We start from the raw sequence: 14891 nt of genomic DNA, 5'->3' as shown, positions 1-14891 counted from the left end.
TTGGGAAAATCCCCTGGAGGAGTGCATGGCAACCCATTTCAGTATTTTTGCCTGGAGAATCCCATGGATAGAGGAGCCTGGTGGGCTACAGTCCATGGGGTCACAGAGTCAGACACGGTTGAGCAACTAAGCACATAGTTGATTTACAGTGTTGTGTTAATTTCAGGTATAGGGCAAAATCATTTGGTTATACATAAATTTTTTTCAGATTCTTTTTTCCCATATAGGTTATTACAACATATTGAATAGAGTTCCCTGTGCTATACAGTAGGTCCGTGTTGGTTATCTATTTTATATGCAGTTGTGTGAATTTTTCTATTTCTACACAGCAAGAATTGACAGGTCTTTAAAATGGCTTAGGATAGAGTTGTGTTATATGATATAAACATATCCATTTGAAGGTAAGAAATGCTATCAAGCATTCAGGACTTTTTTATTTCCTGTATTTAAGGAACAGAAAAAAAAAATCATCCACGTAAACACTGCATGAGTTCATGAGTCTATCCTACTATTTAAAAGCACTGCTCTTGACAAAGAGCCACTTCTTCTGAACTCTACCCCATTTTTTAAACAATTAATACAACATCTTCCTCAAGTGTGAGTTCTCCAGAGGGGAGGGTCGTTTTCTAGTCACCTTTGTACCCACTGTTTCTATCTAAGGTGCTTGTTAAAAGTACGTGAACGAAATGAAAATGTATTCAGTTTATTGTGTTTGCTATGGTTTTGAAAGGTGATGTGATGATGATGATGATGGTGTGGATGTGTGTTGTCATTTCAAAAATACCCAAATCATTGCTCAGCGTGCAACAGCTCCTCTGGTCTTTGCCCTTCTCCCCAGACTCTTAGCTTCAGCGTGCCCTTCACAGAAGAGTGGCTGTAGACAGAAGCTGTTTTAAAGTGTCAAACTTATAGGTGGCTGCTGAATAAAAAATAAAAAACTCCAAGCCCATCTATAGGTGGTATAGGTGGAGAACACTAAAAGGATGACACGTCACCCAGGACCCTCCCAGGAATCCAAACCTACAAAGCAGAAGGAAAGCACATTTTTAAAATGAAGTTACAGGGTCACCCCAGAAGCAAGTAAACTTAGAACCCAGTATTCCTATAAATGGCTCCATGTAAAAATATCCTTGAATTCTTTAGACATTTTGGCCCAGTCTGACTTGTAATTGTTCTCAACTTTGTTTTTAATGCATTTGAGTCATTTTGATTTTAGTGTTTATTCCAAAAACACATCTTATGATAACTTGAATGTTTACCTATCTGGTCTTGAGATTCTTCTGGCATTATTAAAATAGTTCTTAAATTTTTATTAAATAATTTGGTTTGTGTGGGGGGTATATTTTAAGTTTCATCTTTGACATTTATTTAAAACATACCTTTTCATAGATTTAATTCCTTTTACTGCGCATTGGATTCAATGGACTTATTCTGTACTTTTGGTTTGGTTAACAGTTTTCTAACTGAATGGGTGACTTCATGGCAACCACAAAACATACTTCACCCTGCAATTAGCAATGCAAGTAGACTGTTGGAAGTTATTCGATATATTTTGTGGTCTCTTCTCAATCTTCACGTTTACTTTTGCTAATTGTAAAACTAAAATAGGTTCATTTGAGAAAATCTAGAAAGACTTGGGTGAGCGTGCACCCTCAAATATCGCATGGTTCCACGCTGTCAGCTTGGCTGCCTCGGTTATCTATTATCTGGCATGTGCTCATTGTTAACGTCAGTCGTTTCACAGTATTGTTGGAGTTGAAGTCTTGGGGCCAGCCTGTCAGAATCTGAACCCCAGGCCCCTCTTTCCCCAGAGTGAGGTGTTAGCTCTGATACTCTGTTTCTGTGGCTCAGTTTCCTCCATTTTAAAATAGGATATTTGAGGGTGAATCTTTTCATCCTATATATATATATATTTTTTATCTAAATAATGCCAGGCACTAATGAGTATCCCCTAGATACATTAAAACCTTGTCAGTTGACTCTATTTACATTAGCATTAAACTTTCTTGTTATGTAAAAGTCTCTTCATTGTTCAAAGTAGAAGTCATTTCCTTTACAACGTGATTTATGGCCATGGTGATGATAATGGGAAAATAATTGCTAGTTTGGAAGCCAGACCTCAGTGGTTTTGCGTTATGACTAGGCACTATAATCTCAAGACTTGTTAAATTGATGTATTCATTCAGTAATTCATTAAATAAGTGCTTCATCAAACCCTTACTTACTACTAGGTGTTGCAGTACAAAAAAAAAAAAAAAGAAGAATAGCCCCATTTTTTAAAAGAACTTACATGAGAGAGAGAGAGATAAGGAGGAGTAACTAATACATTATTCCTGAAGAAGAACAGTCTTTTCTGCACTGCTCATTGGAAGCTGGACTCCATTTGGCTTACTTCTTAATAGATTTGGGAGAGGTGCTGAACTAAGAGACAGAAGCAATGTAAGATTATTTTTAATAGTTAATTGAAGGAAAATATAGTCTGAAATGGGAGCATATAATGCACAAAAATGTAATTCAGAGTGAAATTTCTCCAAAGTAATGCACTCTGAAAGCATGTACATTCTTGTGTAGACACTGCTTTTAAAAAAGTAGACCTTGGGACTACTCTGGTTTCCCAGTGGTTAGGACTCCATGATTCCACAACAGGGGCCTGACTTCGACCCTTGGTCTGGGAGCTCTACCATGAGTGTAGTGACTGAGTGTCAATCATGGTGCCTGGAGCATCCTCCTGTTGGTTCTGAATCTGTTTTTATCCATTTGGAGCGAGGAGTAGTCTTAAATATAGAAGTGTTCATATTTGCCTGAGCATACCTATACTGAAAAAAGAAAAGAATAAAAAAAAAAAAAATGAGAACCTATGAATCTGCTTAGGAGCAAAGCTATAAACACTACATCTGATAAATGTTATTGCATTCTGCAGGTATATAGCCCAGATGTGCGTGCAGGTGTCTGTATGTACATGAATGTGTATCTTTACAGAGATTGAATTAAGATGGATAAGGACTGTACATTGGCCATGGTCAGTACAATATCAATAGTTTGTTTTTGATGGTCAGAAAACGAACTTCTGCTCCAGTGTGTATTTCAAGAAAGGGGCACAAGTATCTTTCAAAATCCACTAAGAAAACTACCCCCAAATTCAGTTTTAATGTTTTAAAGAAAAACAGTGAGCAGAAAAAAAAAAGCTCCTAATTTGCATATATAACTTTTGACAAAATAAAATATGTGAAAATGCTGCATGACAATACATGTAAAGAGACAGCTTCCTAAATTTTCTACCAGTTTTTAAGAATGTTGCCAGGACACAAAATCTGCAGGAAACCCCAGGCCATTCCACTAAGTTGTGTCTAGAGAGAGCCAGGAGACAAGGTAGGTTTTGCTTATAACCAGAGCCTTTTTTTTAAAACAAAAATCTCCCCAAGTCAACTGACTGAATTTGTGTGTGAGGAGTACAGCAATCCAGGAGTATTTAGACAGGCAGCTTTCTTTTCAGTTTTTTAGACTCTCCTGAAGTTTGGCGTCTCAGTGAGTCAATGGATGGCCTTTGGAGGGAACAGCATTTCCTGTCCCTGTGTCACTCTGCCCTTGCTCCTTCTGGAGTCTGTCAGGTCGAGAACGAATATGGGCTGGGCATCGTGGACATGCTCAAGCCCCTTGTAGGAATGGTCAGGCCACAGAGTTTCCAGCAAAAACGTCCCCTCCCCTCCGGATTGATGACAACCTGCCAGCTTAGAAGGATACTTTCAGACCAGATGGGATGTCAGATACCTGGGAATGTACACATTACACATGCGTGTTCACTCTCTGGATATACATGTACACACACATATACACAGACACCTATGCACACACACACATATATAGACACATGAATACTTATATATACACACATATCACATATATAAATACACATATATCTTAAATCTTAATATTTAAATTAGGATACTAACACTACCTTCTGAGGCTCAAAGTCATCATTCATGTTAACATACTTAGAATCCTTTGATTCTTACAGATTTAAGAATCTTTCTTGTCATCATGACTTTTGAGGCAACAGGATCCAATCGTGTTATTCACATTTTTTTTCAGTGAAAATGAGTGATGATTTGAAGTGTAGAACACATTTTTGTATATACCGTACTTTAATAAACCCAGAAAATGCTTTTCCTAATATACGTTTTATCTATTAATAGTGAACCATCCTGTCTCTACTTAGATGCCAATAATAACGAGTGAATGATTCTTTTTGCCTTCCTAGCTTTAAATCTATTTGTGAAAATTAAAATTTTTCTTAGGCTTCCTCATGAATTTCTCCAAATATTTCATGTTCTACTTTCATATGTTGATTCTGGATGTTTGTCTCTGACAGCGGGGCTGGCCTGCCTGCCTTCCTCATCGCCTTTGTCCTTCTTCCCTCTCTCACTCCATCCCTTCCCTCCAAGAATCGTTACAAGTGAATAAAGTTATGATCTTTCCCCCACTGTGTAGTTTTCCCCAGGCTCACAACTTGGACATTTTATTGAAAGTCTCTGCAACTCAAGTATGCTTCAAGACTGTTTTGTTCTAATCATTTTATCCAATCTAATAATCTATTACAAAGCTAATAGCCCCTTGTTGACCCTCAGCTTAAGCATCGTAGACCCCATGAATAGAATGACCCCAGAGCTTCAACTTTGCCATTAGGAAGCCTTGAGTAATCCTCGCACACAGCGTAACCTTTTTCTTTCAGTTGTCGTCAGACCCTTCAGCCCTGGGACCTCAGCCCAGCATCTCTCATCACCTAGGTTGAAAGTATCTCCTGAGTTTCATTAGTAATTCCTACCAGCTCCCTAACATAGAACACTCTAGTAACCTGCCTTTTTCCCACTGTAACAGGTAACTCTGGCTGCTGCTGCTGCTAAGTCACTTCATTCGTGTCCGACTCTGTGTGACCCCACAGACGGAAGCCCACCAGGCTCCCCCGTCCCCGGGATTCTCCAGGCAAGAACACCGGAGTGGGTTTCCATTTCCTTCTCCAATGTGTGAAAGTGAAAAGTGAAAGTGAAGTCGCTCAGTCGTGTCCGACCCTTAGCGACCCCACGGACTACAGCCTACCAGGCTCCTCCATCCATGGGATTTTCTAGGCAAGAGTACTGGAGTGGCTTGCCATTGCCTTCTCCGGGTAACTCTGGCAGGCTCTAATAATTCAGAGCTTACAGCAGCTCATAGTTTCATAACATTTTCCAAATGTATTAGATATTTTAAAAATATAGAGAATTTTAAAAAACACACACCCATTTTCCTCCATCTGGATTTCTCAGGATTAAAGGGTCTTGTTGGAAGTTTTGAACAGGGAGCATCCACACATGAGAGTTTATCAAAGTAGAAACCATTCACCTGCAAAATACTGCTGTCTTGAATGCAACTAACTCTCTAACAGTTCCTTTGAGCAAGAGTATTTTCTTTAAAAAGAAAAAGCTTTGGGGCCTGGCTTGGGACAGGGAGCAGGGAGGGGTTATTGTGTCTAACCAAGATTTTGAAGTAGAGAGCAGTCATGTGATTGCAATTGTGACAGTGAATGAGAGCACACAGCCCAACTTTAAACAGCAGCCCGTTGGACTTCCCTGGAGGTCCAAAGGCTGAGACTCAGCGCTTCTACTGCAGGGGGCACAGCTTCAATCCCTGGTCAGGGAACTAAGACCCCAGGTGCCACAAGGCATGGCCAATAGAATAATAATGAAATAACATAAACAGCAGCCACGATCTTTCAGGTGGCCAGCCACAGCTCCCTGTAGGTGTCTTTGCCAACAGGGCATCTGGGGTCTCATTGGCACGGCCACAGATGGCCCTAGCTCTGGGGCGGGGAGAAGGGCAAGGCAGCACCAGCGGGCACATGCACGTTCCTATCTTAAGTAGGAAATTACCTGCTGGCCAAGCCCTGAGACACCTGGCAAACCAACCAGATTGTGCTCCACCGATGCGTTGTAAGTTTCCTGAAATTGTTTCCCTCCTGGGAATATATCCATTTCTCCTTCCAGCAAATTGGTAGGGATTATGTTCTTGCTGTGTGTGAAAGACTGTCCATGGTCCCAGAGACACCGATCCAAGGGCCCTCTGTCCAGGGAATTTAGAGTCAGTCTCCCGCCCATGTTCATCACCTGGAATGCTTTAGATCACATATATTTAAAGCTGCATCCAAACCCAAGCCAGAACATTGATGGCTTAGAAAGAAAGGCTTCAAGGCACTGCTGTTGCATATTCGCCTTCTTTTTCCAGACACTCGTCCTCCCCGAGCCTCCATTAAGTCCTGACTCTGAAGCCACAGAGCTCCTCACTCTGTCTCTTCCAGAAATGGAGACATTAGGTTTTCCCGTCGCTTTCTGCAGCGCTTGAGGTCTCTCACGCAGGCTCTTGTCCTCCATTGCATTCCTGAGTCACACATGATGGTTTTGTTGTTACTTACTCTCCTACATCTACAGTTTAAATGGTCTTTCTAGAGATTTCACTGTGGTGAGGAAAAATGCCAACACCGTGTTGCTCGCCAATACCAAAAACGTGCTGATGTCAAGTGAACTCACGTATCCTGCATTCCAGTGCGTCTGCTCCCAGGAAGTCTGAGGATCAAAGGAGTCATTTATTGAACACTTACGTTCTTTAGTGTAGTTGTTGACCTCAGTGCAGTGGCTTTTTAGTCTTCACGGCTGAGTTGGCAGGGGTGTCGGTGTGTAATTTTGTGTCCCACTGTACTAGCAGCGTAGAGAAAGAGAAAAAACAAACAAGAGAGAAACAGGTCCCTGCACTCAAGGTGGAGCGGAGATGGCCAGGGGTCTGTAGGTCTGCTGTCCTTCCCTTTGTGGGCTGAGCGCCGCTGCACCTATGGGGGGTGGGGGGTGGTGGGTGTGTCATCTGAGAGACCTGATGACGCAGGTCAGGAGCCTGATGAAGTGAGCATGGGATGAGAGTCCATGAAACTCGATGGAACAACCAAAAAAGCAGAGTTTCAAAGGAATGACACACTACTTCCCTGTTTGTTTTTAGTCTGGAAATGTGAGCAAGACCTAACTGTCTGGCCAGTTTAATTGTGATAAATTATATATTTAGTGGATGCAGTCACTTTCTCAGGAAAACTCATACTGTCAAGGGCCTGAGAAAACTCACCTGCATGTGGATCTTCAGGTCAGAGGTTCCAAATTTTCCTTTTATCTTTTTTTTTTTTTGGCATATAGTTGATCTGCAATGTTGTGTTAGTTTCAGGTATACAGCAAAGTGATTCAGTTATACATATATCTACTCTTTTTTAAATTATTTTCCCATAGAGGCCATTACAGAGTATTGAGTAGAGTTCCTTGTGCTATGTATACAGTAGGTTCTTGTTAGGTATCTCCTTTATGTATGTTGTTTAGTCACTAAGCCATGTCCAACTCTTACAACCCTGGCAGGCTACAGTGTATTGTTTGTGTTGTATGCCGTAGTCATCTGGATGGGGTGGCTTTGCTCTCAAATCCCTCTGTCTCCTGAGCTCTCTTGCTGGGTTGGTAGCTCCCCTGGGACAAGCATCATCTCTTTCCTTTCTCTAGCATCCTATCCAAAAGGTCCCCCAAAGGCAGGTGCTGTCTCTGAATGGCCTGGCCCATTATCACAGACACACAGAGCTCGGTCAAACCAAAGCTCTCTTGAGAATCACCCGTCCAAAAGCATGCCATGGTTTTGCCCTTTTAGCGACTGTTGACTGTTTTCCTTTAACCTTACACACTGGTTAATAGGTCTCTGAGTGGTTACATGCCCTGGCTTTTTTAGATGGAAGAAGCAGAAAAATAGTGGCCCAGCCATCACTGATCAGAATTCAGGTAGAACATGGATCCCTTTTTCATTCACCGAGTCAGTAAGTCCTACTCTGTTTCAGGTGCTGTTCTCAGCACTGGAGTTAGTACAGAGGCAGACTAGGCAGGCAAAAATCTCAGTCACTGTGTAGTTTATGTAATAGTAGGGAGAGAATGACTCTTTACTACTTGGTTAGAACACTGAGCCTTGTTAAAGAGTGACTCATCTGAGATTCTAAGACCTGGGGATTTCAGTGATGGACAGAGCCAACAGCCAGCTGCCCTCTCATTAAAGAGACAGGGTGAGTAGGCGACCGATCGTCTTACTCACTGGAGGCTAGCAATGAATAGTGCAGTTGATACGAGGATAAAGTGTAATGATCTATGGAAAACGCTCCAGAATCACCCATGTGGAGGTAAATAATAAAAGCATTTAATGGTGTGATTGTTGGATCTTGTGGAAAGACCCTGCTGTTGGTATGTGGTGGTGGTGTAGTTGCTAAGTCATGTCTGTCTCTTGGTGACCCCATGAACTGTAGCCTGCCAGGCTCCTCTGTCCATGGGGTTTCCCAGGCAGGAATCCTGGAGTGAGTTTCCATTTGCTATCAGTATATTAACACTCAATTTGTAGCCCATATCCGCCGGACAGAATTAAAACTCTTTTGTTCCTGTGTCTCTTGAAATTCCCCCTGCCCTTCTTGATATGACAGCAGCAGATATCCATTTCTAGTAAACCTCTTTCCTGCCTTTCTCCCTGCCTCAAGGGTGTAGAAGTCACTTCCTGCACTCATAGACCTTTAGGCCTACCTTTTAGCTTTTTATTTGAGATGAAGCATCCTTTAATTCCTTTGCTCCTGTGGAAAATCTTTCCATTCTTCTGCCATTGTGTGGGGGTGGGCGGAGGCAGAGCTGAGGTCATGGGTGGGTAATTTAAACTTCTACATTGATTGCTTTTGATTAGATGTACTGATGGTATTAGCTAGTAGTAATTCTGAAAAAGCAACCTTAAGGCTTGAAATATTCACAGGCTATGGCACCAAACAGTATCCACTGACATAAGGGAAAATAAAGACATTGTGGCCATGAAAGCCCCTTATTTTCCCCAACTTATAAATGGACAGAATACGAACCTTATCACCATTTCAAAAATCTACCAGAATAATAATAATTTATCCATTTATTTTTGCTTTTTCTCATTTTCCCTAGGTGTCTATTCTTTTCTTCTTTTCTGCAAGAAAGGTTTTAATAGCCCAAACAACTCACATTCTGGCATCTATAACTGCGTCACATTTGTTAAGTTTCATTGTTTTTGAAATGACAGATCCTACTTGCACTTCTTATAGAAATAAAAGACACAAGTGTTCAGTCAGATGTGCTGAATAAAATTGATATTTATCCTTACCCTTTGTTTTGAAGGGCTTTTCCTCTTCATAATGAATTTTTATAACTTTGAATTATTTAAGCCACAGCTGAAAATATGCATTTCGTGATATGTCCTTGTCCTATTACAAGGTGTCTCCAGTATACATGTGTGTGTGCTTAGTTGAATCCAACTCTTTGCAACCCTGCAGACTGCAGCCCACCAGGCTCCTCTGTCCATGGAATTCTCCAGACAAGAATACTGGAGTGGGTTGCCACTCCAGTATTGGAGATCCTTCTCCAGGGGCTCTTCCCGACCCAGGGATCAAACCTGCATCTCTTACATTGGCAGGAGAATTCTGTACCACTTCACCACCTAGGAAGCCCCCAGTATACATAAATGGACATAAATAATGGATTATATCCTTGGCATCCAGATCCACTGAAAGAGGACATTTTAAAATATTTTATTGAACTAAATTGAGAATACAGAAGTTCTAACATCTATGGGATTAATAACGTTCAAGCAAAAGTATCATTTCAATTGATCATCCCCCCTCCCTTCCGTAAAATAGTTTTGTTTGTCTCAGGAGATTATGGGGCAGTGATATTGAGGGAAATATTTAGGATAAGTGTGTAATGTGGTAGAATTCCTGGAAGATCCATTAAGAAACCAGAGTTACATGGCATCTCGTTAGCTATAAGATCCCAGCAGTGTTACTTATGTTCCCAGAAAATTTGCTTTAGTTACACTCAAAAGAAAAAACAACTTCCCAAGTCTAAGATTCTGGTTCTTTGCTTAAAGATTAGCAAGACATTCATTTCTAAATATTACACGTGTTCTGGTCCCAGTAGATTCAAATACATTATTCCACATATTTAAAAATGTGAGCATACCTTATCTGGGAATCTTGCTGGCATATGATTCCTGTATGGCCTCTAGAAAGAAGGTACCATGAGCTGTAGAAGTGAAGGAGGAAATTGGGCAGATGGTTAGTATATAACCTGAGGTCATTCTGATGACTGGGGCTTATAGGCTTTCAGGGGTTTCAAAGAACAAGACCAAGCATGATGTCTAGAGGTCCATGTGTCCATGAAATATTAGGGATAAAATCAAGAAAGACACATACCATTATCAGGCAGATATTCATGCAGGCTCTCTGTAGGGTATGAAGATACACTTTCTAGTGGAAGAAGATAGTTGTTCAGGGGAAGAAATGTGTGGGTGTCTCTTGAAATACCCTGGAAATTAATGGAACAGATTATATGCCCCTTGTCTATATTTCTATTAAAGTCCAAGTCACTAAAGGAACATGTGCCTTTAAGAAGAGCTCTGATCCTCAGTCTAAATGACAGTGTTTTTGACCCAGCTCTGCCACTATCTGCTTATGGATCTTCTCCAAGACACTGGATTTAGTATCAGCTAGACTGGCTGATTTCAAGGTTCTCGGCAAGGCTGTGTTTCTCTGAGTACTTGCACATTTTCTTTAAGTTTGCACATGACTGGAGGTTGGTGACACCACCTTGTATATAGATAAGTCATGCCTAGACAATTAACAGATTGAGGTAGGAAACATAAGGTGGTGATTACCCTCCATGGCTTATGAAATTTTGAGACTATTTTAAAATCCTGGGAGTGGTCCCAGAGGTCACCCAGTCAAACTGAAGTGAATCTCAATGCTTTCTCAGTCTAACATGGCAGCAGGGCCACGGGCCTTGTGCTCTGTGCCATTTATTTTGGTCAGAAAACTCTCCTTATCTTCAATTTAAAAAAAAAGTATACTGAGTCAGTGATGTGACAGAGCGGCTACCTCCAGCCCTCTCATCCAGATGATTGACAGTGGATGTTTGTTTTGCAGTAAGATGCACCCGGGGTTGTCTTGCAGTAAGAAGTAGTTTCTGTTGCCTTTTGTGGATGAAGATACATTGGCCAAACACACCTTGATTCTAGTAGAGATGCAGTGGAAGAGTCTGAACATCATCACAGCCTAACCTTTTATCCCCGCAGCGTCCACATTGGATGGTTAAATAGCAAAGCTTGTTTTGCCAAAGACAAGACTGCTAAGATGACCATGAGGAGGAGGAGGATGGTCCCATGTATTGGGTACCTATTTGAATCAGCACAAACCAAGGCAGGTTACATCCACCACACTTGTCTTTACATGCGTCAGGGTTATCAGTACACCAGAAGCAGTTTTGTAAAGTAGAAGGCCACTTCCTCTGTTGTACTGTCATTTTCTGCCTTTGGTCTGTTTGTATGTATATTGATTTGTTTCCTTTTAAATCATATTCTAGAAGAAAAGAGTTTTTTACGTTCTTTCCTGGTGACATATACATAATATTTTATCATTTTAGCTGCTCCTAAGTGTACAATTCAGTGGCATTAAACAGTGAAACCATCACATCTATACTCACAACTTCTCCATCATCCCCAACAAAAGCTCTGCACCAATTAAACAGTAACTCCCTCCTTCCTTACCTGCAGCTCCTGGTAGTCTCTGCTCTATTTTCTGTCTCCGTGAATTTGCCTATTCTAGGTTCCTTGTGTAAGCAGAATCACACCACATTTGTTCTCCGTGTCTGACTCATTTTACTAAGAATAATATTTTCAAAGTCCATCCATATTGTAACGTGTCAATTTCATTCCTTTTTAAGACAGAATAATATTTCATTGTCTGTATACCACATTGTGTTTACCCATTCATCCACTGATGGATACCTTTTGGCCACTGTGAATAATGCTGCCATGAACTTTTGTGTTCTAGTCCTTGCTTTTTGTTTTTTATTGGATATCCGTCTAGGAGTTGAATTACTGGGTCATATGGTAGTTCTGTGTTTAAAAAGGTAGGTGGTTATTTGTTTTTTTCCCCTAGTGCTAACTTTTGAAGCAATACGAAGTAAGACCAATTCCTTGTTATCTGAATGTTTTAAAATAGCATAAGAAAATAGCTATTTTGTCCTCCCTAAGTCTTCTCTTGTCTAAACTAAAAATTCAAAATTATGCAACTATTTTTTTGAACCCAAATGTAGAATCTTATGTCAGTCTCTGCTACATTTTGCTTTATTACTTTCATCAACTAGTTCACTCTGTGGGGATATGCAAATATTTATTATGAGACCCAGTACATTATTTCCTTCTCCCAAATTTATGCCTTTTTTCTTTTGAAATACACTGAGAAAACATTTAAGAATAAAAACAGAAGACATCTTTATCTTCCAGTTGATGACTAATCAAAAAGAGGATGATGACAATAAAATTGTTTCAGATTTTTCATGTGGATCCATTAGAATTATTTAACTTTTATTATATTCTTTTAAAAAAAAAGATTTTTCCTTTTGAGATTGTATTAGCACACCCTTGCACATGGTAGCGAGTCCATGAACACTTTTTAGGAAAGTGAAAAATTGAAACATTGGTTTTTTTTTTCCTTGGAATGTTTTTATTGAGATCCAACCCCTCCTATTTTTAAAGACACTTGTAATTATTGTGGTACTGTTCTTACATCCAAAGCTTTGACATCAGTTATCTCCATTATTGGAAGCCTGATAAATGCTGATGAAGGTTATGTTTGTGTCCAGTTTGCTGTAATAAGAAAGAAAAAGTGCTGTTCTTCATATGAGTTACTGTATATTTGTAAACTGCCTAGCTATCCAAGTTGAAATAAGAATATTCATGTAAAATAATTCTACCCTTAAACCCCTAGTATGAAAATTCCTCTTCTTAAATCTCCTTCTAGGTTCTTCCTTCAAAACAGTTGTGTGGTTATTTTGGCATTTGCATGGGTGGTTCAAGAATCTTACAGAATGCTTGTGCATGGAGTTGACCAAAAAGAATTTAATGAAAGGATAGAACTCCTGGTTGAATGTTTCTTATACATGTATATTGAAGGAGAACATTTTCTTTGGGAAAGTAAACTTATGGGAAATTTTCTTATTGACATCTTTCTGTTACCTGGGGAAATGTTCAAGCTCACTGAAGGTATTAATCTGTACCTTCTGTTCATGCCATGATGCCATGGTGGCTCTCATTTCTAAAAGGATTACATTTCAATTACTTTTATCTCTTTTTAAGTCTTTAAACTTAAACCTTCAAACTATGTTTTTTTAAACTTGAACAGAATAACTGCTTTGAGACTAGGATGTGTCTTTGGTTGCTAAGGGGTTGCAGCATTTAAATACCTAATGCAGCCAATTAACAGATGACTAATACCACAGTTCGCCAGCAGCTTACATTTGCAGAACTGCGACCAGCTAAAAAAAGAAGGAATGGTGTAGAAGCGAGAACCATCTCAATTGTTCACATAAGTAAATCTTGATTATGTTGTTTCATCATGAAGGACCTATAGTGATTTGCGATGAGTCATCCTCTGCTGATTTTGAGTAGAAGGATTGTGACAAAAGTGACTAATAAAGTGGCTCTCCCAGCTTGCAAATAGAATTTGATGTCCCATTTTAGATATCCTCTGAGAAATAAATCACTGCTAGAATTGGAATCAAACCTCAAGCTTTATTTCTCCACCCAACAGCCCAGCGATTAATATATGTAACATGCACACACACATGGACAGACAATTAGGATGCACCTATTTGTTGGTGATGATGAAAGACAGAATATTTGGTCTTTTGCATTGTACTTCTCTCTCCCTCTCTTTCTCATCCCCACAAACCCAGCTGCTACTATTTGCAACTCTAAAGTCAGCCAAAAAAATAAGAAACAACATGAATAGAATTTTCGTGAAATGGTCATTATTGTCCTCATGGTAATAGCTGCTAGTGTCATTGATCAATTTCCTGTAGCTTGTTCATTGCCTGCCTTTGCTCAATATCACCTGCTAATCTATAGCTAAAATCTTGTAACTGAAAGAACTGCAGTAACTTTTATTGTGTGCATTTGTTGAGTGTCTCCCCTTTTTCTCCCTCCCCCCATCCCAAAACCACATAACACTTGACACTTGGCCAGAATATCCATTAACTAAATGTTAGATAAAATATATTTGTTAGACATGGTTTTGCCTCTCTGTGTAAAATAGGAGAAATCAGAACAAGTGAAGATTAAATGACAGAGGAAGAGTCGGGTTAGTTAGGGGAACAGAAAGCTGGACTAGGGTTGATTTCCTGGCAACACTTTCTTAGCAAAGAGAACAATTTTAATCAGTTACAAAAATATTTGTGATCCATATGTTCCTCTCTGCTCGTTCCCATATGCCCATATTCCCTTTTATCTCGGTGGATGATGACTTTATGATTCAGGAATGCAAGAATAATACCTCGCTGGCTTTAGAGCACAGTGCTATTTCCAAACGTGTCCTGGTAATTACGCACACACTATATATCCAGGCTGTTCACACTCTGAGATGGTTACGTGAATATCAGTTTGTTCTTTCTTCATGGAAAGAATTATATCTTGCATCCACCTACTGGGGCTGGAATAAGGCATCTAAGGCTTAGATGTGAAAACCACATGAGCACTTCACCGGCTGGATTAACCCCACTGTGCAAATAGGAGCATCAGAAAAAGGAGATGGGAAGGCTGCAGTGATCATTGATAACTTCATTCTCTTTGACAAAAGGAAAACAGAAGCCAGAAAGCATTTGGTAAATCCATCCATCACAGGTGCCTCTATTTTAAGACATATTAGATATGTGGCTGGTTGCTTAAATAGATCCTAATTTTAAGGCATGTTGACTTCTATTTAATATCAAGTGTTCGTGATGCAAAACTGGTCAAAACTG

General features: G+C 40.0%; 1 protein-coding gene across 10 annotated transcripts in view; it reads left to right on the top strand.

Annotated features, from left to right (window-relative positions):
* Positions 1–14891, top strand: part of ARPP21 (cAMP regulated phosphoprotein 21) — a 173458-nt gene that overhangs the window by 36888 nt on the left and 121679 nt on the right. Inside the window, exon 1 of one of the 10 annotated variants that reach the window (XM_055414683.2) lies at positions 13072–14772. The exons of the other annotated variants lie outside the window; for them this stretch is intronic. The gene's annotated coding sequence lies outside the window, so the exon portion shown is untranslated. Of the gene's footprint in view, positions 1–13071; positions 14773–14891 lie in introns of those variants that run through there. 10 annotated transcript variants of the gene reach the window in all.

The sequence above is a fragment of the Moschus berezovskii genome, chromosome 24 (assembly GCF_049115385.1).
Source record: "Moschus berezovskii isolate FMDL1 chromosome 24, NW_MosBer_1.0, whole genome shotgun sequence".
NCBI lineage: Eukaryota > Metazoa > Chordata > Mammalia > Artiodactyla > Moschidae > Moschus > Moschus berezovskii.
Note: the sequence above shows the minus strand (reverse complement) of the source record. Positions and strands in the feature narration are given on the sequence as shown.